General features: G+C 41.3%; 1 protein-coding gene across 1 annotated transcript in view; it reads right to left on the bottom strand.

The window, feature by feature from the left end:
* Positions 1-24,290, bottom strand: part of LSAMP (limbic system associated membrane protein) — a 1,019,327-nt gene that overhangs the window by 460,952 nt on the left and 534,085 nt on the right. The window lies entirely within an intron of this gene.

Genomic DNA, 24,290 nt, shown 5'->3' with positions numbered 1-24,290 from the left:
CTTCAGGTGCTCAGGCACCTCTGTCTCTCCGGCTGAGCCATAATACTACCTCTCTGTTTCTCTTCATCCTCTTCTCACTTCATCTATGTCTACCTTTTTCATTTGCCTTACAGTTAGTTAAAATATATAATCTTGGCTGTTTTTTTTAGAAATGCTAATCATGACTTTGTGTGACTTTCAAAGTTCAACACAGATATCCTTCCTAACACCTTGACTGCTTTGCATGCATTCAGATAGGTACGTTGTTCAGATAGGTACACTGTTTTCTGGTATGACTGGGTGGGCTGTAAAGGTTCATTTATATTCATAAATTAAAACAGTGCCTGGGGGTGGTCCTGGGAATAGAAATATAAGGAAGGTAAAAATAATCTACTGTACTAGTAAACAGTTAGCTTGGCCCCAGCATAGCTCTGTAAGCATCTTCCCAAATAGCTCTTAGATGGAGCTTGGAAGTAACACATTCCTGTGGCCTGTGACACACAGGCTGCATCCAGCCTCCCTGGTTTAAGTGGTAAGAGCATTTATCAGCACAGGAATGGCTATTCTGGACCAGTTGAGTTCAGGAATATTCCTGAAAAGTTTTAGTTTATTTCAACAGACATATGCTCATAGGTTGCCCTCCTCCAGGGCTTCAGCACCTGGTTATATCCACGCATGACATTGCAGTTTTGACTTATAAATGTGAAAGGGTAAGAGCAGCTTTATGCAGAGTACCATTTCAGCCCTGTTATTCATTCTCTTATTCCTTAATAGCTATAGTTACATATTAAACATTATAATCAAGTGCTTTATCACGCCAGGTTTTAATCAAGTCAGTTGTACTAAAATCATTATCATCAATGAGTATGTCCCATGTCTCCTCCTCAATACCTCCAGTCCTGAGGGAGTGGTGTTCATCATAGCCAGAGAATGTATTTTCTGTGTATTATTTGCTATATTGGTTCTAATTGTTTGATGCATCTTTAACCTGAATTTAAGCTGTGGCTGCCTCCTTAGAAGTATGATAATATCTCCAGCTACTCACAGGAACTGTTGGGTATGGAAAGAAGCCCAAAGCAACTGTTGTTTGTGACTTTGGAAGCAGATATATGCCAACTCCATTGTACACCAGAGCTCAGTTCAACCTCAGGACAGCCTTGAGTTTCACTACTTTATAAAGCACTCTCAAGACTATTACATGGGAAGGATATGGCTGGAGATAAATGCACTCTAGAGTTTTTTCCTATACCCTAATACTCTGCCAAATCATGAAACTGGTACTAAACTAATAAAAGATCACCCTAGGCATATTACTCCTAAAATTTGGCTTTGAAAATACCACAGATGAGATTTTATAGGGACAGGAGGAGCACAGCATCCCAGTGCAATTTGCTATCATCTCTCTGCTTGGTTACTGTTGGGGTAAAGCTGAGGGTGCAGAGGGGAGGGGAGAGAGTCAATAAAACCAGAGAGATGTGAGACATGATTAAAATATGGCTTCACCCTATCCACGCAAACAATGCTGAATTTGACTAGTCAAAACCTCCCTTGATGTGGCAAGAGCTATCAGCAGGAGCCATTCTGCCACAAGGACAATTGTGTTGAACAAAACTTGAACCCAAGATTCCAGGTCAAGATGACCTACAGTATCTGACACCTCTAAAGGGCAATTTGCCCTCCCCATGGCCAGAAAGCCTAGAATCACTGAATGCACACAGCACAGCAACATCTCCACCTCGTCTCTTAACTATCATTTGACTTAAAGCTGTTCTCCTGGCCTCACAGAGAAAAATATTCTTCTTTAACAGCCTCAAGCACACAAATAAAGTATAGTTTTGGTTTTGCCTCTCAAAAAGCCCTTTCAAGAGCTCAGGCCTGTGATTCTTTGAAGTAAGTGTGCTTTCAAAAAGGAAATCTCTAGTCCAAGATCAACAGGGGAAGGATCTGGAGACTGTAAAATAAAACCACCTCTTAGCCTGAGGAGAGTGTACTCAGTGAAAGAACCTGACTGGATTTAATAGGAGAACATGGGCATTAATGGCTTTCGAAAGATCACAGTTTCTAGTTTGAATGAAGGAAGCTTTTGACCTTTGGTACAGATATATTAAGCAACCCCTTGATATTCTATAGTTAGTCCTTTCCAGGGACAAAAGCACCTGATGAATCAGGTTCTCCTGCTTACTCCTGATTAACACTCAGAAAGAGACTCCTTCAGAGAATAAGCCCTAGGTTTGAGTTTGACTCAGACAGCTCAGTCAGGGTAATGGAGGAAGGAGTTCATTGTACTGTTCACTGAAAAAGCCCAAGCTTCCCTTCAAACAGCAGTGCAGATATTTTTCCTGCAAAGAAAAGAGACTTTCCTGGCAAGACTTGTCTCTGACAGATAGTGACAGAGCAGGACCTAGACAGGCACACAGTGAGCAAGGGCCATGGAAATGATCACCAGACAATCGGTCAATGTACCCAGACCTCACCGGGGGAGCCATGGGCTTAGTATTATCATCATGTTTTCCATCACTATCCTGTCTGAAGTGAAGCAACTGAATTCACTTAATCCCATCCTTATGCCTATGTTCTCTTCTAAGTGTATTGACCCATGCAAGCCTTTCCTATCACGATTTGCAAGGGCTATACACAGGTCTCCTACTATATCTCAGTTCTGGACACTGAGATTCCTCCTTTAATCACCACAGTTTACAGACACCTCTCCTTCTGACTGAAAATCACTCTCATCAGCATAGACATTCAGGTGTAAAAATCACTAATTATAACAAAACTTGGACCTTCTTGACATAAAACAATAAAATAGCTAACAGGGGCTATGCATTATAGGTTAAGACACCTGTCATCAGAGCTGTCCATGGAAAAAGAGATGTCAGACCCGTTTTGCAAACTTGCATCTCTGACAGGCCATATCAAATGTGGTGAATGCAGAGAGGAAGGGAGATTTAGAGAAGTGATCACAGACAGCTGAAAAGAGGAAAAACAAAATCTTGCAATTCCCTTACCTAAGAGCTAACCTCCTCTTCTGTGTAGAAAAGGCTGAGCTAGTGCTTTTGAGTTTGATTTTTTTTTTTTCACCTTTAATTATGCATCGTCAGTGACAAGCTCATGTGGAGCTAAAAGCTGGATCTGGGCATGAAGCTAATTTTTGGAGCTATTGGCTGCTCACTACCAGGAATAAAAATGATTCCTTGTCTTTCTAGATTTGGTTTAAGGAGCAAAACCTCTTTGTCTCTCCCTCCATATTAGCTGCCTACAGACAGCTCCATTTTCCATTTGTGCATTTAATTATTCCTTCCTATTTTATTTTAGGTAAGTTAGAATATGAAAACTACTTTACATTTGCGCTTATTGAATCTCAGTTTATTGATTTCAGCTCACTTCTTGAATTCATCATAGTTGGACTCTGGGCTAATCCTATTCTCCAATGCATTGGCGATTGCTTCCAGCTTTGTGTTGCATATAAATTTGATTAGCATACTCCCCATTTCAGTCTCCAGTGAAAATATTAATGAAAACACTGAGCAGTATCAGATCTAGAGCACATACACATAGGATTCCAGGCACCACTGTCTAACCTGTCTCTAAACCTTTAATAATACCAAATACTCCGGGGGTACAGATGGACAACCAACCCACACTTGGCTAAGTGATTTGCAGTAATTCAATTGAGTTTATATTCTGCAGCAACAACTCACAAACCTAGATCAAATGTAGGGAGAGGTCAAAGAAACAGCATTTGAATTAGGAAGGCGTATGAGTTCGATGTTCAATCAGAGTTAGAGTTCAAATTCAAGGACACCACAAGAGCCCTTGAAATTTCAGCTTCAAAAACCACAAACCTCAAAACGCACACTTACATTTTTGGCAGATTTACTGCTATCTCAGGCATAACTTCACTGGTGTGGCTCTTCTCACATACTTTAAAAGGATGCCAAGTGACAAAGTAGGCTAGTTCTAGTGTCAATCTAGCTTTCTAAAAAGGAAAAGATTTAGGATTTCAGGGTTAATTCATGCTCATCTCTAATCAAATGCTTCATTGTGGCCAAGATATTTTGGAATGGACATAACTGTTTTCATATTCTAACTTACCTAAAATAAAATAGAATTTCCAACTTTTATCAGCAGAACTAAGCTGGTTATACCATGACCATATCTTAGCCATAAGGCTTAAGGAATTTGTCTTTCTTTTCGGAGGTCCGCGTGTGTACTTGAAGAATACACATTATTTTTTACATCTTCGTTCCTTCCAGAAAGTTTCACACAGGTTGTTTATTTAGCTAGGCATTCATCAGTGTTGCAGCTTAATATACCAGGCTCAATTTCCATGTTCACTCTTGTTACAAGTCTAATACTGCTGTTTTCCTCTCCTCTCTCTCTTCCCTTGGGAGATGGTGCTTTACAATGTATTGTACTTTGTCTCCCCCTGTAACACACTAGAACCTCATCACTCTTCAGAAGACTTCCAAACACTAATTCCTGACAGCTACAAGGAAGCAAGACATACAGAGGGCAAAATGATCCTGCTTATGGGAAGATTTATCTCTTTCTGAAACCCAAAAGATAACTCCTGGAAGGGATGGCTTATCTCTGACTCAAAAAGACGGATCCAAGGAGTGCATTTTTGGCCTCTGGAATGTACCAGATGGCACAGATTTTTAAAGAAGTTTTTCAACTCTTTTCCAATTCTGCCCTCACAGTTCTGTGCTCACAACAACTCTTTCTCTCAGAATTGTGTTGAGACAGAATTTCATCTCTATTACTATACCTGTTACAACAGCTCCTTGGACCATGCAGCAATGTCCAGGAAAGAACACTGATCATTAATTTCCAAAGTCACATGTGGCTAGCCATGGTAAATTTCATTATCAGCAGTGTGTGTTGGGATGTGTGCTATCATAACATGATGATTTATTTCTGAGGGAGGCTCACAAGTGTCTGCAAGTAAGCATAACTAGAGTGAAGGTGCTATAAAGTTTGTTCTACTTGAGGAAAAGGGTCTTTCTGACCTGAAGTGTGAGAGAGATGTACTGCAGCTTTTGAAAAGTTGCCCTGGAAACCAGATGTAAATGGAGCCTCCAAGTATGACATATCCCTCCTTCATCAATTGTCCTGTTCTTATCCTTTCCAGCAAAGTTAGAACTGCAACCTGTTCTTGGCCTTCTTTTATTTGCTTTCACTCTGTATTGAAAATTCCATACATTTACTTATAAATCTAATATTAAATCTTTGATATATCTCTATAGAAATAATGACTATTTATAGAATGTTTGCTAGCTAAAAGCACTGCTCAGATTTCAACTAGCATTCCTTTTGAAACCTTGTGTAATGAATATCTCTCATTTGAACAACTCTTGTTGACAGTGGCAATAGCCTTTTCAGTCTGCAGAGGGCCACTGCGGTTAAAGCTGGTTGGATATCAGCAGGAGGTTTTCTTAAAGACTGCCACATTCAAGTGGCCTGTACGAGGTCAACTGGTTCTTCCTCCCTACTTGCAGCTGAAGTGAGGGGAAAATGCATTAAGTACTTGTTTAATTTTAATGATTCATTATATCCAGAAAAAGCTCCCAGGATGGATTTTTTGGTCAAAAATCCTGAAAGATGTGTTTAGCATCATATTGAATAGACAAGACCAGGTGTTAACTTGTACAAGCTCCATTCTCCAAAGGAACAGATGGCCTGGAATACGCTTGTCCTTTCTCATTTTTCGGTTGCCCCATCCAGTATTGTCAACTATTTTCTTCTTCCTCTATGCAACACCCTTAAGCCCAGTAGGCAATTCTTGTAGCTGCTACAGAGAGGCTTTTATTGCTTTTTCATTTAAGGGACTTTATATTACTCTGTTTATAACATACCAGTGTTCTGAATAGGGTAGCAAGGGAAAGAAAATCTATTGTCTGAATCACACAGAGTGGAAATGGAAGCAGAGGCAAAGCTTCTGAAAAGAGTTAAATGATGATGGGGGTAAGAACAAAGCAGGGTTCTCAAACACATATGAATATCTAATGTCTATTGGTATAATTGAATGGTGAGTAATCTGAGGGGTTTTTTAGCATTTTACTATGTATCTACCTGCATCGTGAAATGTCTGAAGACTTTTGAAAATCCAGCCCTTGGCCTCAACCCCATTTCAAAAAAAAAAAAAAAAAAGTAAGCAACTAGAAACCTAAATCAAAGGAATTTTACCTCCTCAGTGCACAAATCTTTCCTGAAAAATAGGTGTAAAGATGCTTACCTGGAAATTTTTACCTGGAAACGTCACCAGCCCACTCATGAATTCATCCTTCTCATTCCCTACAGACTCAGGAGTTGGGTACTATTGGTGTGGTTTAGATGGTGCTTTAAATGTGTGTTGAAAGCTCTGTGTTTTCTTAATGAGAACTGAAGTGAAATGGAAAACTATAGGCTTTGTTTAAACAAGAACAATGTGAACCTGGCAAAATTCAAACCAAACTACAACTGAAATATTGACCTATATGAAAACCAAGAATGGAATAAGAACACCACTGAAAGGCATTCCAGCAAGATACAACCAGCTTTAACTGAACAGTGCCAAATACAGATACAGTAGCTACACATTTGCAAATATTACACACTTAGCAGTGCAGAGAATTCACTTTATTCTCTCTTATAATAAGTAAAATAAAAATAAATTTAAATTTGTAACAAAAGGCGTAAGAAAATCAAACAGCTTAACACAGGTGGAACTGTAGATAACTGAAAATCTAGATGTATAACTCTTCAGTTCTCCTTCCATGAAGAAATGAGCTGGGAAAAGAATGAAAGAGGCTATGAACAGGAGCTAATTCATTGTTATGGAATTAAAATAACACTGTCTGGCATCTCATCTGCTGAGCTTGGAAATACATGATAATCCTTTGCCATCACCTGGCTCGTGTCCTTGGCTTCTCTTATAGTAGAATAATAGAATGGTTTGAGTTGGAAGGGACCATAAAGATCATCTAATTCCAACCTTCCTGCCGTAGGCAGGGACACCTTTCACTGGATCAAGCTGCTCAAGGCCCCATCTGACCTGGCCTTGAATACTTCCAGGGATGGGGCAGCCACAACTTCTCTGAGCACCTTGTGCCAGTGCCTCACCACTCTCATTATGAAGAATTTCCTCCTTATATCTAGTCTAAATCTTCCCCTCTCCAATTTAAAGGCATTCCCCCTCATCCTATCACTATATGCCTTTGTAAAAAGTCCCTCCCCAGTTTTCTTGTATGCCCCCTTCTGGGTACGGGAAGGTCACTACAAGGTCTCCTCAGAGCCTTTTCTTCTCCAGGTTGAACAACCCCAACTCTCTGAGCCTATTCTCATATGAGAGGTGCTCCAGCCCTCTGATCATCTTTGTAGCCCTCCTCTGGATCTGTTCCAACAGTTCCATATCTTTCTTATGATAAATATTCCAGAACTGGACACAATACTCCAGGTGAGGTCTCACAAGAGAGGAATAGAGGGGCAGAATCACCTCCCTCGACCTGCTGGCCATGTAAACTCAGCCACAGTAGTTTCTCACCTAACCTGCGTGGTTTTCTACATCTGGGCTGAGCTCTCTTGCACTTTATGGAAAGCATCCTTAAATATTTGCCAGCTCTGTTCTGCTCCCTTGTCCCTGAGGACCATGTCCCGGGGGTCCTACTGACTAACTCCTTGAAGAGCTGGAAGTCTGCTTTCCTGAAATTTAGGGTCTTGACTATCCCATAGGGTCCTTGCCTGTCCCATATCCCTCAGAACCTTGAACTCCACTAGTCTGTGATCACTGCAGCCCAGGCTGCCTCTGATCTTGATGTCACTGATGACCTCACTTGTATTGGTGGTTATCAGGTCCAGCATTGCATCCTCTCGGGTGGAGGTGTCTATTAGCTGGGTTAAGAAATTATCTTCAATGCATTCTAGGAGTCTCCTGGATTGCCTACAGCCTGCTGTGCTACCTCTCCAGTGTATATCAGGGTGGTTGAGGTCCTCCAGTATGATGAGAACTTGTAAGCATGAATCCTCCTGTTGCTGGAGGAAGAAGGCTTCATCACCAAGCTCTCCTTGACTGGGTGGCCTGTAGTAAACACCAACCACAAGGCTCCTTTTGCTGCCTTGGTCTTTTATTCTGACCAACAAGCTCTCAACCTCTTCATGGCTACTCTTCAAAGACAGCTCTTCAAACTCTATCCATTTCCTGATACAGTGGGGAATGCCTCCACCCTTCCTTCCCAGGTTTCATTTTGTGCTGTTCCACACTCTGCTGGACCAAGTCTTCTAGTGGAATGAACGATTTGGTGAGACTGAGGGCAGAAAAGGAGTAAGGTAGTAAAGCAGAATCCCCTTTTAAAAAAGAGTCTATGCACTCGTTCACTTCTTCAGTACTATGTGGGCTTCACACTGAGTGGGCTGATAAGTTTACACACCTTTTCCTACAACCCTCTTTACTCTCCAGTGGAAAGGTTATGAACATCTCCATTCACAGCTTACCAGCATACAAATTGTTTTGTAGTTCTCCATTTCAGCCTTTCCCAACCTGCTTGCCTCTTCCTGTCAAAATCTATCTGTACACCAGTGTTATCCACAGGCCTCATAAGGTAACAACAGAACATAATCACTTTTATGTGCTTGTCTACCTTAATCTCTGGAAGTGTTCCTTGCAATTGCTCTCTGTGGAGTGCATTTGTTAGATTATTCCCCATCTGGGTGAGCTGTATTTAATGTTTATACTATGAAAAATAATCTTTATACTATGAATAAAGATCGCTGGCAGATCTTTCCAAACCCTGCTCTAGTTGGTAGGATCTGCATAGATGGTGGAAAGGAGCTGGCTGCACTTTTCTTGTGGGGAAAAAAATAAAAGAAGCATTGCTTTTTCAATAATTTCTTTGTTGCTTTAACATGAAAAGAATAAACTAGCCAGTGGGTCAATGTCAAGATTACTCCCCTATAGAGGAGAAGTTTTTAAACAGATTCGTTTTGGCATCAAGCGATGCAAGTAGTTTTCAGGTTATTGATCTCTTCCCAGCATAATTTCTTTGTGATTATTTCCCCTCTCTATTCTTGCCTCATGACACCTCCATAAGAACCCTCCGAAGAAGTAGTGATCTATTCCTATTTTCTGTCACATGAACTCCAGCCTACCTTCTCTAACTGCAGAAACAATGCTCAGTGAGTGCCAGAGGTTTAGAGACAGACTTAGGAAAGGAATAAAAGAGGGTTTTATGTGCACTGTTTGTTTTCTACTTTCCCAGTCATAAGGGAAACAATCATCCCAAATTCATGCTGATAAAACTTTTAGAACCCACTATGAGTGTATTCAATAAAGGTACATGATGTGAGCTTCACACAGTACCAATCTGTTCTAATCTTTCCCAACAACTGCACTAAAGCACCAACAGCAATTCCCCCACAATGCTTACAGTAGTACTGCTCTTGGGACATAGCTGTCCAATACAGAGACCTGTCCTAGGAAAGATCACCAAAAAAAACCAAACAGGTAAGGCAAACATGACATCACAAAGACCTAAATTAAGCTTCCTGTCATTAATAATATCCTTTTAGAGCAAGTCTTAAGGCTACACCTTCTACTAGGTTCAGTCTCTACTCAAGATAAAGAAGACTGATGAGTTTATTTGGCTGTTCCCATGCTAGCTCACATAAGGTGGTCCTGAAAGCCCCTGAAAAGAAGACTACACAACTCACAGGATATCTCTGCACATGCTGCACCTCTCTGCCAGTGAAAAGCTTTTCCTAACAACCCATCTGAATGTGGGGACGGATTCAGATGCAGCCTGGGGACTTTTCCAATGTTCTATTGCATGCTGCTATTTAGATTTTGGTTCTCTTGTCTTCATAATTGTAGTTCAAGTGCCACAAGCTTCTACTTTCCTTCTACCCTCCTATTTGCTACACCAAACAAGCTTAGATCCTTCAGCCTGTTTTCATAGGGCATGCACCACAGGACTCAGTCACCTTAGTAGTTGTCTCCATTAGACTCTTCCCAGTTTGTCTATATTCTTCTTGAATTTTGAGGCTAAAACTGGGCAAAGTGTCCCAGGTCATTGGGCTGAGAGAGATGACAAGTTCAACAGGAGTCAGCTCCTATAATGAATACATCAAACCAGCACACTGTGCTACTACAGGAAGATTGTGGCCAGTGGATTAAGGGAAGCTCTTACTTCTAACAGCTATGTGAAACTGAACACAGGTGCGACCCAGTTCTTCCTAAGATATTGTGCTTTGCAGGGAACCTTTCCCACTATCTGGAAGTTTTCCGCTATGGCTCACCCTGTAACTCCAGAGGCAGAATGCTGGACCTAAAGGACAGCATAGCTTTGTGAGTAAGTTGCTATTATTGGAGGTAAGAACTAAGTTGAAGCATCATGAAGCAGAGGAATGCCTGAAGCTTCGAGCAATCATGTTAATGGTGGATGATATCTCCCCTAGGCCTTCGAGCCAAAGGAGAGAGGGCTTTCTTACCTACTATCTCAAGTGAGGTTCACTTAAACTAGGGTGTTGGATCAGGCAATGCAAGGAAGAGAAGATGTCTCACAGCTGTCAGTACAAAAGTAGTTGTACATGTTCTGCTCCACTGTGAGATTACTAGTGAAGAGCAGAAGGTGGGTAGCAAGTGTGAGTTTCAGCTGCTGGCAGTTTGGGGATGTATTTTTCCCTTTATGCTTTTTATTTTTTTTATTTTTCCCTTTTGCTGGCAGAAAGAATGATAGCCAGCACTATGCTCTTGCATGTAAAACAACCAGCTTCACAGATTTAGTTCAACATTACGGGTTTGCAGTAGGAAGGGCAAGTAAGCATATTGGATAAGTTCATTTCCTTATAGTCTCCTTACCTCATAGATTAAATTGTTGTCAAATAGTAGCCTTTCTCCTTCTGTTGCTCTCAAGGAAACTGAGAGACGCAGACTGTTTCGAGGATCGTACCAGGAAGTGATATTAGAGAATAAAGAATGTACAAGATGCATATGCTACTGCATACATTAAAGTCTGCTGATCTCCACAAGCATGCCTGCTTATGAGGGGTGGCCTTCCCTAAAGTACCATGAAATTGTACTGGGGTTTGGGAAGCTATGCCTTAAACAGATGAGCTCCATTTTGCAGACACGGGACAGCACCTGAGAAAATCTCTCCTACTCTCCTGGAAGACTAGATCCACTTATCCCACAAGAATTCAGCGATCCAATAAGGAAGGATTATTTTAAAGCATAATACCCTCCGCTCCACCCTTGTCATGGACCTCTACAGTGGATGGCTATGTTCAGCTCAGAAGAATATAACCATCAATGACAGATACAATGACAGCCTGAAAAGGGCTTCTGGCTTTGGATTGAAGAAAAGTCAGAAAGCAGATTTGCATCATCTTGGGAGTCTGGTACTGCAAATTACAAGAAGTCATACAAGCTTTTAAATTTGCAGTGATTAAATAATATTCCACTCTTCTGTGAGAGTGAGTATACTGTGTCATTTGGCACTTCTCCCTGAGGATGAATATGTTGCCTGGGATAATCAACAATGTTAAATGAGTGGGCCACTGATTTACAAGGTTGGCTAAGATTATACCAGCATCTTTTCATTTGCTATCAGGAAGTTTTTTTCTCAAGCAAGTGTCATGACGGTGTGGACCAAGCCTATCATAGCAGACCCCTGACCTACAGTATGATTTTGTGGCAGTCACTTTGTGCTATGGACACCTAGACTAGATAGGAAATAGTAATTCTGCCTGTTGAAGTTGAAGAGGGTCAACCTTGAAATTGCACAGATCTGGTATAGAGTCAGTGGTGGTGAATCTAAAACATTGCTAGAGTGTTGACGGTTCTTAGGAAATAGCATAGTCCAGCTCAGAGACTGCCCTGCATGCTACTGCCTTGAACTCTCAGGTATTCCCAAAACCAAAAGGAACAACCAAGAAAGACGCTGGGCCAGAAGTATCTAGGTGATCCCACCAAACATCATTTCTATGATTCTGTAGTAGTTCAAGTTCAAAATTAGGGACGATGAATAGGAATAGCTAAGTCCCTAAGGCTTATAGTAAAGACCATACTCCTTAACTTACCATTCGCTAGCAACTGCTTCAGATGGCTTTCCCCTCTGTGTTCTGACTTACCCTTGTGTTTCTGTACATTTAACTTCTATACTATGGAGGAAAAATGTGGGCACTTAACTCAGGACTGTGGCATCTCCATGTGGAAGTCATCACATAGGAAAGCACCAGGTAGCTGTGCACTGCCTGAGCCATCCTCCAAATGGAGTCATTACATCACTGTGCACTGTGAAAGACCTACACAGTTTGCCAGTTGCACCTCCACAGAGGAAATTCTTATTCACAATGAGTCACTGACAATAACAGGAATAAAATCATTTCCTTTAATACTGTTTCTTTAAACCATAGTCTATATTGTTGTGTATACTGAACACCAAGCATTTGGTGCTGTAAAGGCAGCAGATATTGAACTGATGATGATGGGAACCTCTCACCTCAGTACCTCACTCCCCGCACTGTGGAAATGATGGTACTAGCAGCACTTTGCCAGGTCAGTCACTTCACTGTCAGATGAAAGGTTGAACAGTAAAGAGAACGGCGTCAAGACAGAAAGTACAAGTTTAAGTCTCATTTCATTCTTTACTGAAGTTTGGTGGGTAAGAATCATCTAAGGGCCTATTTTCAGTTCAAACACCAAATTGCTTTGATAATTAGCAAGTCTATCAGAACACGTGCAGAACACCGGCATAGTAGACAAAGCAGATGATAGCATGACAATAAATCATATTTGATATAGATTAAAATTACTGAAATGTAGGGAATTATGGAAAAATACAATCATTTTGCAATTAAGATTAGGACTAAGAAGGATTTGCATTCATTGAAACAAGCAAGACCAGTAACAACTAACAACCACCTATGGAGACAGAGCTATTAACATGCAAATGATCATTATTCAGACCAAGGTATTTCTACAGAAAATGTGTCATTTATGCAGATTTCAAAGAACTTTTTTCAAACCAGGTATGTATGGATAGAGAGATGGGAGTGGGAACACGGTCTGTTTCCTCAGGAAAATAGTTTTGCTTGATACACAAGAAAGCCAAGAAACACAATTACAGAGTTGTGGCTGGAATAGATGTGGTGTGGGATTCCAGCAAACCTCCTTGACAACATGATTACAAAGAAGAGTGAGTTTCAGGGCCAGAATGCTAATGTAAGAAACATAAACCTTTATTTAATGACTTAGAGGAGTATAAACCAGGGAGGAAAGAGGATGTTACTGACTCGAAGGTAGGAAATAGGAAGAGATAGGAAATTTTGTGGAAATAGTACAAGAATCCAAGTTCTTCTGGTGTAAGGCAATAGGAGTTTATACCTGTAACCACACAACTGCACTTCATGAGAAGAAACCAGTACCTGAAATTATGTTAAATACAACCTCCTCTGCTATCAACATTGGGAATGATTACTATTCTAATTTAACCGGAGCTTAGGTTCCTTTACATCACGTAGGTTTTGACAAATACACTGCAGTCCATTCTTAGAGACAAGGAAAAAGGACCACTGAACTCTAGTGGGAGGCAAAAATGAGCAAGGAGCTCATTCAGGGTATTCAGTGAACAGCAGGGAGCACAAGACTCTGTCTTGCAAGTGTGTTGTCAAGACCTTGGCAGAGGTCAATTAAGAAACAGAAAAGACAAGTATAGCAGCCAACTGATGGAGGAGAGAGAGACGTGTTTTGGTGGGAAAAATTTTACCTTTAAGTAAGACATAAGAGAATGTTCTTCTGCATACTATGTCAGCATCTTTGAGAAAAAAGGGTATTTACAGCTGAATTTCACTGCAGCTCCCTTTTACATTCATGGAATTTCTATAAGATTTCAAGCATCAGAAAAGCTGGCCACTTTCTAGGAGTCTGTTTTACAGACTTTCTGAAGGTCCTTGCAGCCTCCTTTGTGTCTCAGGTTGCAGCGTTGTATTTTAAAATTGTGTTGTATGGCCTTAACCAGAAAGTGTTTAGAAGATACTGTAATGTATGGGTTTGACCCATGTGGTAGAAATGAGGTGAGAGTGACAGCCAGAAAGTTCAAAAGCTGGGGAAGGGTTACATCAATTTCCCACTTAGTAGGCTGATCTCGCAGTCCTATGCAATCCAAAAGAAGGGAATCTTTTGAAGGAGCTGACTTTGCAAATGTCAAGTTATAATTCCATATTACAAAGTGCACATTAAGATTCTTCAAGCTCTTCCAAAAAAAAAAAAAAAAAAAGATACCCACCTGCTGATGAGACCAAAATAAAATAAACAGGCTCAGTTGGTGGATCTAAAGTGAACTGTGCCAAAGCCAGGGAATGGACATTTTACTCAATTCCCTATTCACTGGGAACTCTGTTACATTTGTCTATTCTAACATGAACACCAACAGATAAATGCTGAAGACCATAAACACTACTCCTGCAGGGAACATGTAAGAGAAAAAAATGACTGGCACATTAGGGGATTTTGCACCACATTGTGTGGATGAGCAGCTTTTGGAAGAAGAATTTGGATAAACTATTTTGGCCTAGTCAGTAGTAAGGCAGGATCCAAGTATTTGAAGGTCTTGAAAATCACTTAGATCCTTGGATTGCATCTACTATACTGTGTTCAGTTCTAGGCCCCTCACTACAAGAAGGATGTTGAGGCTCTGGAGTGAGTCCAGAGAAGAGCAACAAAGTTGGTGAAGGGGCTGGAGAACAAGTGTTATGAGGAGTGGCTGAGAGAGCTGGGGTTGTTTAGCCTGGAGAAGAGGAGGCTGAGGGGAGACCTTCTTGCTCTCTACAACTACCTGAAAGGAGGTTGTAGAAAGGAGGGAGCTGGCCTCTTCTCCCAAGTGACAGGGGACAGGACAAGAGGCAATGGCCTCAAGCTCTGTCAGGGGAGGTTCAGGTTGGACATCAGAAAAAAAAATTTCATGGAAGGGGTCACTGGGCACTGGCAGAGGCTGTCCAGGGAGGTGGTTGAATCACCATCCCTGGAGATGTTTAAAGGACAGGTGGATGAGATGCTGAGTTGCATGGTTTAGGGGTTGATAGAAATGGTGGACTCGATGATCCTGTGGATCTTTTCCAATCTAGTGATTCTGTGATTCTGTGATTCTTGCTCTTCTACAGTGGTCAGAAGCATCACGCAGTCCCTACCAATGATCAAGGCATAGAAATTGTCATGGGAGATCCATGACTGGTTCATCCGGCCACCATCCAAGCTGAAGCTAGCTTGGATGAAGCAAAGACACAGATCTCCTACCTCCTAGTACTTTGTGTATCAGAGAACTGACTGTAAGAGAAATACATAATGTATAGTTTAGAATAACCTCCCCATATAGGATGATTCCACAAACCCAGGAGAAATTTAAGGAAAAAATGACTGTGCTTGGCTAACACAGTAAAAATTTAATATTTCTTTTCTGCCTCAACAGTTGGCATGATGCCTTAAATCATATTTTCTAAGTCAGGAAAGTCTGTTATCTTCATTTTCTAGATACAGGAAAGAATAGTACACTGTGGTTTGCCAAGCTATCTTTGTCCCTTGATTGTCCCAGTTTAAGTGAAAGAACTGGCTGGAGAGCCCACAGCTCCCTTCAGGGCATATAAATAAGACTCCTTCTTGCCAAAACAAAGGATTGTAAAAGGGCAGAGGAGGTGGAGTGCCACTTGTTGCCCCAGTAGGACCTTCAGTGTTCTTCTAGACCATCAGTCGACGCATGACTACAACAACTAAGGCTATGCTGTACTAGCAAATCTGAATGTGCCCAGGAGTGTTCTCAGACATAGTAATGTTAAGAAACTGCAAGCAAGTTAGCTGGAATAAGATTCAGCCTGTTAAAATTTGCACTTACTCCAAACAATCCCCAGCCACAGATGATCCAGGAACCATTCGTAAGTAGGAAGGGTGGCATGAAGCGACATTCTTTTGGGGATTACAGTTGTTTACTTCCATATATCTGGGCCTTTCCATGTCAGGTGGCCTGGAAATGCTGCAAGGTATGTTTAATTTATTAATACAGACATATCTTAAGATGCTTGCTGGGATCACCCAGGAAGTCCATGGCAGAGCTATGACTACAGCCTAGGTCCTAGTCCTGGTCTGGTTCATACTTACTAAGCCACATTTCCTGTATCAGCACTCTCTCTTGTTCAGCACAAACTTTTCAGCCTAAACAATGATCAAGTAAGGAAGATAGATAAGTAAGTTACTTGGACCAACACTTGCCACTTAAGTTGGAATGAGACTGTGTTCCTAAATCTTGCTTAGTAATGCACACAAACTTCTCAGCCCACAGATTCCAAATTTTGTGAAAATCTAGAAACCATTCTATAATGCAGACTTAGTCTTCATGATATATATATACTGCATGTTTCCTCATCATATATTTCCTCAATACTACCGCTAAAAGCATGGGCATTTCCTGTAAGCTTAAACCACATATCCTGAGCCCAAGACACTGACATGTTCTTCTCCGCTAGCACATAATTGTATACATCCAGAAATGTGATGCCACACAGATACAATATGAGGACCTAAAAGAATAAGCAACAAAACACTCTACCTTCTTTTGCCTGGAGAAAGTGCAATTACGTGCTAGCAGAAAATGAACCAGCCATTATCCCTCTTTAGTTCTCTCCACTATAGGGCAGTGAAATTGAACAGAGCATGATTACTACTGCGAGGCAAGGACAGTTTAGGACACAAAGTCTTTAAGATGGTTCCTGCCTCTCAGTCAGGTTTTATAACTAGGTAAGGCCTAGAATCCTAAATCTCAGTTCTCTTGAACTCTGAGAATCTGATCAGATGCTTTTATTTGGTCTCGCTGGATATTATTTCATTCAACTCTGTCTTGTCAGCCAGGGTTGTCTTCATTACAGCAGATGCTTAGAATCCTACTTCAATGCATCTTCCTACTCTACAAATCAGCCTCTATATGCCTGAGCCCACATGCTCAGGTTTTATCAGGTAAATAAACTTAAGCTCACTTAGAGTGATGTAGGACACTTGACAAGCTCTAACAGTTAACAAATAGTATTTCTTTAGGAATGTGGGAGATTGGATAGTCCTCGTGACTACAGCCACATGTCAGATAAGCTATAATAAATGAATAGGAATAAATATATTAAACTACCTTTCAAAATATGTCAGCATTTAAAGCAACCTTTATATAACCCACAGAGAAACAGGTGGGGTAATGAAGAACATGAGACTATTTAGGTAGAAGGATAAAATTGTGGGGTGAAAGGAACAACTAAGAAAAAAAATAAAGGCCATAAAAGGAACTTTCCTCCATATTGCCTGCACACACATGCAATCCACACTGCTGCAGAATTGCTTCTTTACTTTTGCACAGTTCCTGAGCTTTTAGAAATTTGCCGTCTCAAAAAGCTGGATTTCAGCAAACTGAGCTCCCTCTGGTAGAGCCAAGCAGCTAGCAAGTTAGCAAGCCAAGCAGATAGCAAGACCTATCTAGTTGACATTACATCCTTGCACCAAAGCTTAACGTAACACTTGTGAGAATTTATCTAAGGAAAGGAACCCTCAGACACATTTGTAAAGATATCTCTACAGTGACAACACAGATCAGTGATACTTATGGGTGTCTAATGGTAATTGCACCAGCTCTCTTAAAAATTCACTGATGCCAATTCTACATGAATAAGGATCTCAACAGTTTGAAAGCAGCTGTATGTCCAATCACTTTCAAATAGCTCAGTGTGCATGAAGTTTTAAACAGTGGCCAAGGAGATGGACTGATCTTGCTGAAAACATTTGTTATAGATAGGCATCAAACACAGATTTAAGCCTCCTAAAAGTTCATGAAGGTTTGAATGCAACAACAGAATTGTTCATCTACTGACCACTGGATAGAAAGGTTGTACTCAAATGGAGGAAGTCGTATGTATTCACAGCCAGAACTTCAATCTTCTTTTCAAGGTTGGTAATTTTAATACCATTTATAACATGGAAGACAAATGCCTGGGAAGCAGCATTGCAGTGATCTCCTTGATGAACAGACAGGTCACTTTCCAAACAAACAGAGGAGGGATCAGCTGTTCACAGGAATGATGGTGTCTTCACTCAAAGCATACCAAACTTGTAAGGTCGTGGTACTCTCAAGAGGATTTCTTAGACTGCAGCAAATTCAAGTTCAGCTGAAACGTTAAAAAAACCCCTAGCTTGGGAATGGGTTATAGAAGCTGAAGATCTGGCTCCTTAAAGATAAAGGGTATTTAATATTGCTTTACTAATTGTTCTGGGGGAAGAAAGCCATTTGCATCATACTCTGTTCAACCTTGGGACTAATGGGCAGCATGAAGGAGTCTTGTTAACAAACAAGAGGCTTTGGAGCTTTGTAAATGGAAAAAAGCCATCTATAGAGCTGAGTTTTACACTGAGTAGGTGAATTTTCATCTGACAAAAGGGTGGAAGACACGAACAGTGAGACCACTAAAAATACTAAAAGCATACAAGCATTGTTTTTCACTTTAAATTTTTTTTTTCTTTAAAGACAAAACTTACACCACATTCCCCAGCAAAGGCTTCCCAACACAAAGGGAAAAGTGTGTCAAGGAGGAGCAAAGGGATCTGGTAAGGTAACAGAAAGTCAGTGGCAAAGCACAATTTCGCATTGACCAATACGTTAGGACATTTCTGCAAGCATTTGTAGGGCAAGAGGGAGACAGACTGACCATTCAAAGAGGTATTTAGAACCCTCTCTTATATGGGAAACTGTGCAGAAACCTAAACGTATTTCTGACAGAGGAAGACTGCTCAAAAGATCCTGAAGGCTTTCTGCCAAGGTTTAGATTTCCTAGCATTTCAGTTGCTTTAGGGGCTGAAATTCTATTGCAAAACTTGTCCACCAATCCTTCCCACTAGCAAAAAGAAATGTATCTCACAAATTCCATATGGCAGTACAATTCTACCAAGGAACGGAAATGTCTTCCTGTTATGACCTAATTTCCAAAATCCTTGAGGCAATTTTCAGCCTGATAGTGGCAGATGTTGCACATTAGACAACCGTGTTTTGAAGTCAGGATATTTACCTGGATCATAGTATTTACGCTGTTCTCTAGTTTCCTGTGCAATACCCATCATCATGTTATTCAAGCACTCTTGGTATCACTGTATTGGTATAAACAGGCCTGATCACACACATTTCAGATTATAAACCACTATCACACCTTTTTGCAGAATGTAACAAAAAATAAAGTAAGCAATAGTTCCTTCTCTAACTCTAAAATTCAGTAGTTTTGCAGTACAATGTTAGAATACAGTAAATAATATTACAGGAAAATGTCAGGCCTTTAGCAAACACAAAGTAAAGTGCTTCCATTAAGTACAGATCTTCTAAAGATCTTCTACAGATACTGACAGAAAAGTAAAGCGTAATTTATTTCTGACATTATCTACAGTCCTTGGTCTTCCTCTGAAAGGGTTACCTGGCTGATTGAGCTTTGGACATAGCTAGGCCAGCAACCAGAAAATGAGTTAAAAGGGAAAGACTTACATATGTCCAGTACAACCAAGGTAGATGCTGTGTCCCTTTTCCTGGCTTATAAGGCAGGAAGGTGATTGTGGCCTTAGCCAAAATCATGGGAAGTAGCAACTTTTGCCTCAAACTCTACAGAGTATATACCAACCCTGGTTCTCCAAAGAGCCACCCTAGTTTTCTCAGGCTTTTAGCTGACAAGGCACTTTTAAAGCTAATGATACACCTATTGAGCAGCTGATCAGAGCCAACAGCATGGGCAACACCTGGGCTGAGAGGGCAGGCAGGAAAGAAAAGTAGATCTGTTCCAAAACGCAGACATGAGTCCCACTGTGCCAATTTTGTGTCCCCACTTTCACACACCACCAGCTACCATATGGGGGAAGCTTAATGCTGAGAGGAAAGATGTCAAGAAAGCTCGTCAGCCTTTCATCTTCCCCCCTCACAAGCACCATCCCTGCTGCTGTTTATGCCTCCCAGCCCCAGGGACCAAAGCGCCTATTAGACTCATCATCTTCCCTCTGTGGATGTTCCTCCTGAGACGTTCATTAGGCCTTGCAATCTGACAGCAGGCAGCCAGAGAACCAGGTGGCCACCTTCTTTTGTAATGCCAGTATTATTTCCAAGGGTTAGACTTACTGGGAAAAAGCTTTTAAATTTCCTGTTTTCCAGATGCAGGGAGGGCTCCATAAAACCCTCTCCACACAGATGGATTGAAGGAAGGCATTATGGTTGGTACATTCTCTGTGGGAGTTCATTACCAGAGAAAGAAGAGAAGTGTGAATCCCTCAATGTCTGCCAACAAGCTTAGAAAAGCAGTCTGTGCTTGTCTAGCCCCTCCTATTCCAGGATTAAAAAGCACTTTACGTGCATCACTCCAATATACTTCATAGCCATCATGTATGACAGTGCTGTATATGGGGTGATGAGGTTGGTGTCCATTCATTCCTGAAAGAGGCACAGTGAAAATGGAAGCAGGAAAGACTACCTCAATCATCATTGCTGCTACTCTTACTTTTTCCAACCCTGCAACTCCCAATATAATATTATCTTATTTTCTTTTCAGACTTCAAATATATCTTATAACCACAGTTAGACTTTATGAGCTGCTTGATTTTGGATACAGTATAGCAAGGAAGGAAAATGTCTTGTAGAAAAACTACCAATATTTTAGAATAGCCTTCAATAGATATTTCAACATGGAACTCAAAGTAGTGAGCCTACGCCCATTCAACCCTTTGTTTTCCTGCTCATACACTGATATTAGATTTCTTGTTCTTCTTACAGCCACTTCCTCATGTGTCTGCTTCCACATGTTACGGGGAGGTATCTTCACCAGGTAAGGAAAAATTACCTTTCTGCCCTGTAATGAAGGAGGCTCCACGAGATTAGCTCAGTGATTGCTCTCTGCACTCTCTTGTTTGTACCAGTATATTTTAATTTGGCTCTTGTTAGGTGTAATTGCTCTTCCTTTCTAGAGCATAAAAAGAGAAGAGGAATAGGTAAGGCAGCTGTCTTTTAAGAAGGGCTTTCTCTGTGACGACCTAAAACCCTCACAATTAAAAAAAAATAATTATGTAGTAGCATTCTCATAATGTGCCATTTTCAATAGAAACTTTATTTATAGAATACCCGTTTAACAGAGAAGTGTGGGAGTCAAAGCAGCATTTCAATTGCATGTCAGGAGGAAAACTGGCCCTGTAGTCGAGATAAGTGACAAGAAGAAAAGAGCTTGATGTTAGGCTGAGAAACAAGATGACCTCGAGCAATTCATTATACCTTTCTGCCTCACTTTCCCATTTCGTTAAGCTGAGGTTTTTAAAGATTACCTGGCCTGACAAATGTAATCAGTATGTAAAGAGCTCTGAAGTGGACACACACTCAGCTGATCCTCACACAACTGGGAGTACTGTCGGGAACATGCATGAGCGAGGCAGCAAGGTTCAGTGGCGGTTTGTCTTCCACTGGAGGTACTGGATATACTTGGAAACCCAAAAGACTGCACATACACAGCTTTCTCACACTGAGGGAAGACCCACTGGATCAGGACTAAAACGATGACATGCAACAGCTAACTGCAGACTGGTGTAGAAGTTAAAAAGATCATAAGGCCAAAACCAGGACATCAGAAGATGAGAACCATGGGAACCACTGTTTCAATCAGGAAAAATACAGTTCAGAAACATGCAGCCTGGAAAAAACAGACTGAGAATCTAGCACTAGTTTGAATGGGATGGGTGCAAGACACACCACACTGGGTAACTATACCTCACTGGCTGATATTAGTATGGAGATTAATGTACCTTTCAGCTTCCATTACCCATTAATCTAGGCAACATGAAGAGGAGTACACATTTTAACTACTCAATAGTACTCATACACACATGCAAATCTGCAGCGCACACAGAGAACATGACACATCAGCTGATGAGTCAAGGAGTCTTGGGGACAAAGTACAGCCAGCATATCAAGAACTTTCACAAAACCCCCCACTATGCCTGGGCACAGAGAAGACATGTACTTCAGGGAACCTCTCCTGCCCCCACCAGAGAAATGTGCTATCTACATTATTTATGCTCTTTGGAGTAAACACCATCTTTCCCTTGAAAGACAGGGGGTCCAAAAGGGAATATAGGTTGGTTGGTGGCAGCTGTTTGTCCTCCAGGGGTGCAAGAGATCCTAGTATGTAGCTTCCAGATGAACTGTGAAGCAGGAAGCAAGAAATGTGGAATACGAGCACAAAAAGGCATGATTTGGCTATAGACTAGCTAGATGGCATGCCACTGATTTGGAAGTGGGGTACATTAAAGACAACTTAGGAGTGTGAATTTTAGAGGCATGAGCTGTAGGGCAGAACCCCAGGGAGAAGCTCTTTATAGCTATACCAGATAGATTACTTGGAAAGACGCATGCTATGAATTCAAAGGAAACTGAGATAATATCAGTAACTTGAGGCCTATGCACGCAGAATTCTGTATAAAATGAGTTTCTTTCATTATTTTCCTACAGAAATAAATTTGCAGGCACTTCTGGTTGCTGAAAGAGGCTTAAAAACACACGGATAAGATGAGGTACAACAGAACTGTGTCTATGATTGGAAAGACTGTGCAATCAACGTATAATTAACCTGTGAAACTTGTTGCCAGAGGATATTATAGAGGAAAACAGATTAGCAAGATTCAGAAAAGGATTAGACCTTACAAGAATAGCATCTGCAGCTAGGCTTCCTAGAATAAAAAACATATGGGTTATTAGTCTTCCCACTTCAGGGTATAAAACGATCGCAAGTTGGGGTCAGAAAGCAATGTCTCCCTATTATGTAGCATTGTAAAACTGGGCACACCAGGGGGTTGTTACAAGTCTATCTAAAGCATCCAGCACTGGCAACGGTTAGGACACAATACTGGACTGGATGGGCCATTAGTTTGATACAGACAAGCAATTTCTTACACCATTCTGCCCTCATTTCCTGGGAGAATTCCACTCCCCAAACAGATATGCACTCCAAGCAATTGAAATTCAAGTGTAAACATGTTATTGCTTGAGCAATTTGTGGGCATACAGAGGTACAGAATAGCAGTTAGACCCCCAAATAGAGGCCTTGTGGAGTAAGAGATTTTTCTATTATGGCTTTGTGATCACACCTACAAACTTCATGGTTGTCATTCCACTGGTCAGCTTCAGCAGAAGTACAACCAAAACCCCTCTTGCACAAGCTCTCAGTGTGCAAGCAACGGAGAAATCTCCTGTAAGTAAGATGTACCACTTGCAGCTGCATAATTTTGTTCATCCATTGGAAGGAAGAACCAGGCTGCAGCAAAATGATGCAAAGGACAGACCAGTTTTCCCTTTCTTCTAATGTTGCAGAGGTTTTTCCTTTCCACATCTCACTGTCGGTAGAGGCACACTCTTCTCCAGGCTCCCTGCTGCATAGCAGGTTAGGCAAAAAGTGTCTCTCTGCCCTATTGGATCAGACATGAACAAGACAGGGGCAGGGAGAAGTTTAGAGGTGGAAAGTGTGGTAAGGCAAGAGCGGAAGGTATGTAGAGAGACAGTAGGGTAGGTGTCAGGAGGTAAACAGCAGGACTACAAACATGTGGCACAAGCTGAGAAGCAGAGGGAGAGGCTGCTGGGGGTGGAGATGTGCAGTGAAGGAAGCAGAAGGAGTTATTAAAGAGACAGAGGGTGCAGGTGGATGACTGCATGATCATCCACAAGGTCACACAGCAAAGCAGAAGAGGCTGACATCGATGGGGTGCAGACAGACAGGCAGGCAGGCACAAGCAGAAAGGGGAGGTTCAGCAGGAAGGATGGAAAGCAATGTTTATTAACTCCCTCTCCTACACAAAGCCACAGACAAAAGAAAAGCAAAATGTCAGTGATGACAGAGATGAAAGTGTGTTATACATAGGTGGGGACAGCATGCCAGTCATGCATTTCTACAGACACCTGCTTAAAAGTGGGTGGTGTTGCCACAACGCCCCTTGGAATTTGGGCAGCATGGTGTAAATGCTTCACCTCTAGCAAGACTGTGAGGGGCAGACAGGACATGAATCTCCTCAGTCTCCCTCTCCTCCCGCAGATCGAATCATTTTAGAATTAAAATGGGATATAAGACTATCAGACTAGGAAAAAAGACAATATTGGGTAATGCACTGTTCATACCATTCTTGACACTTGTGAGTATGCACACACATTTTAATGGGATAGGGGCTTGTTTTCACATGAACTGGTAACTCCTGAATTTCACATTCTGATACAACACTCAGTCATTCCAAATGCTTTCCTGAAGAATTCTGAGCCCTT

The sequence above is a fragment of the Phaenicophaeus curvirostris genome, chromosome 1 (genome assembly GCF_032191515.1).
Source record: "Phaenicophaeus curvirostris isolate KB17595 chromosome 1, BPBGC_Pcur_1.0, whole genome shotgun sequence".
NCBI classification, from domain to species: Eukaryota; Metazoa; Chordata; class Aves; order Cuculiformes; family Cuculidae; genus Phaenicophaeus; species Phaenicophaeus curvirostris.
Note: the sequence above shows the minus strand (reverse complement) of the source record. Positions and strands in the feature narration are given on the sequence as shown.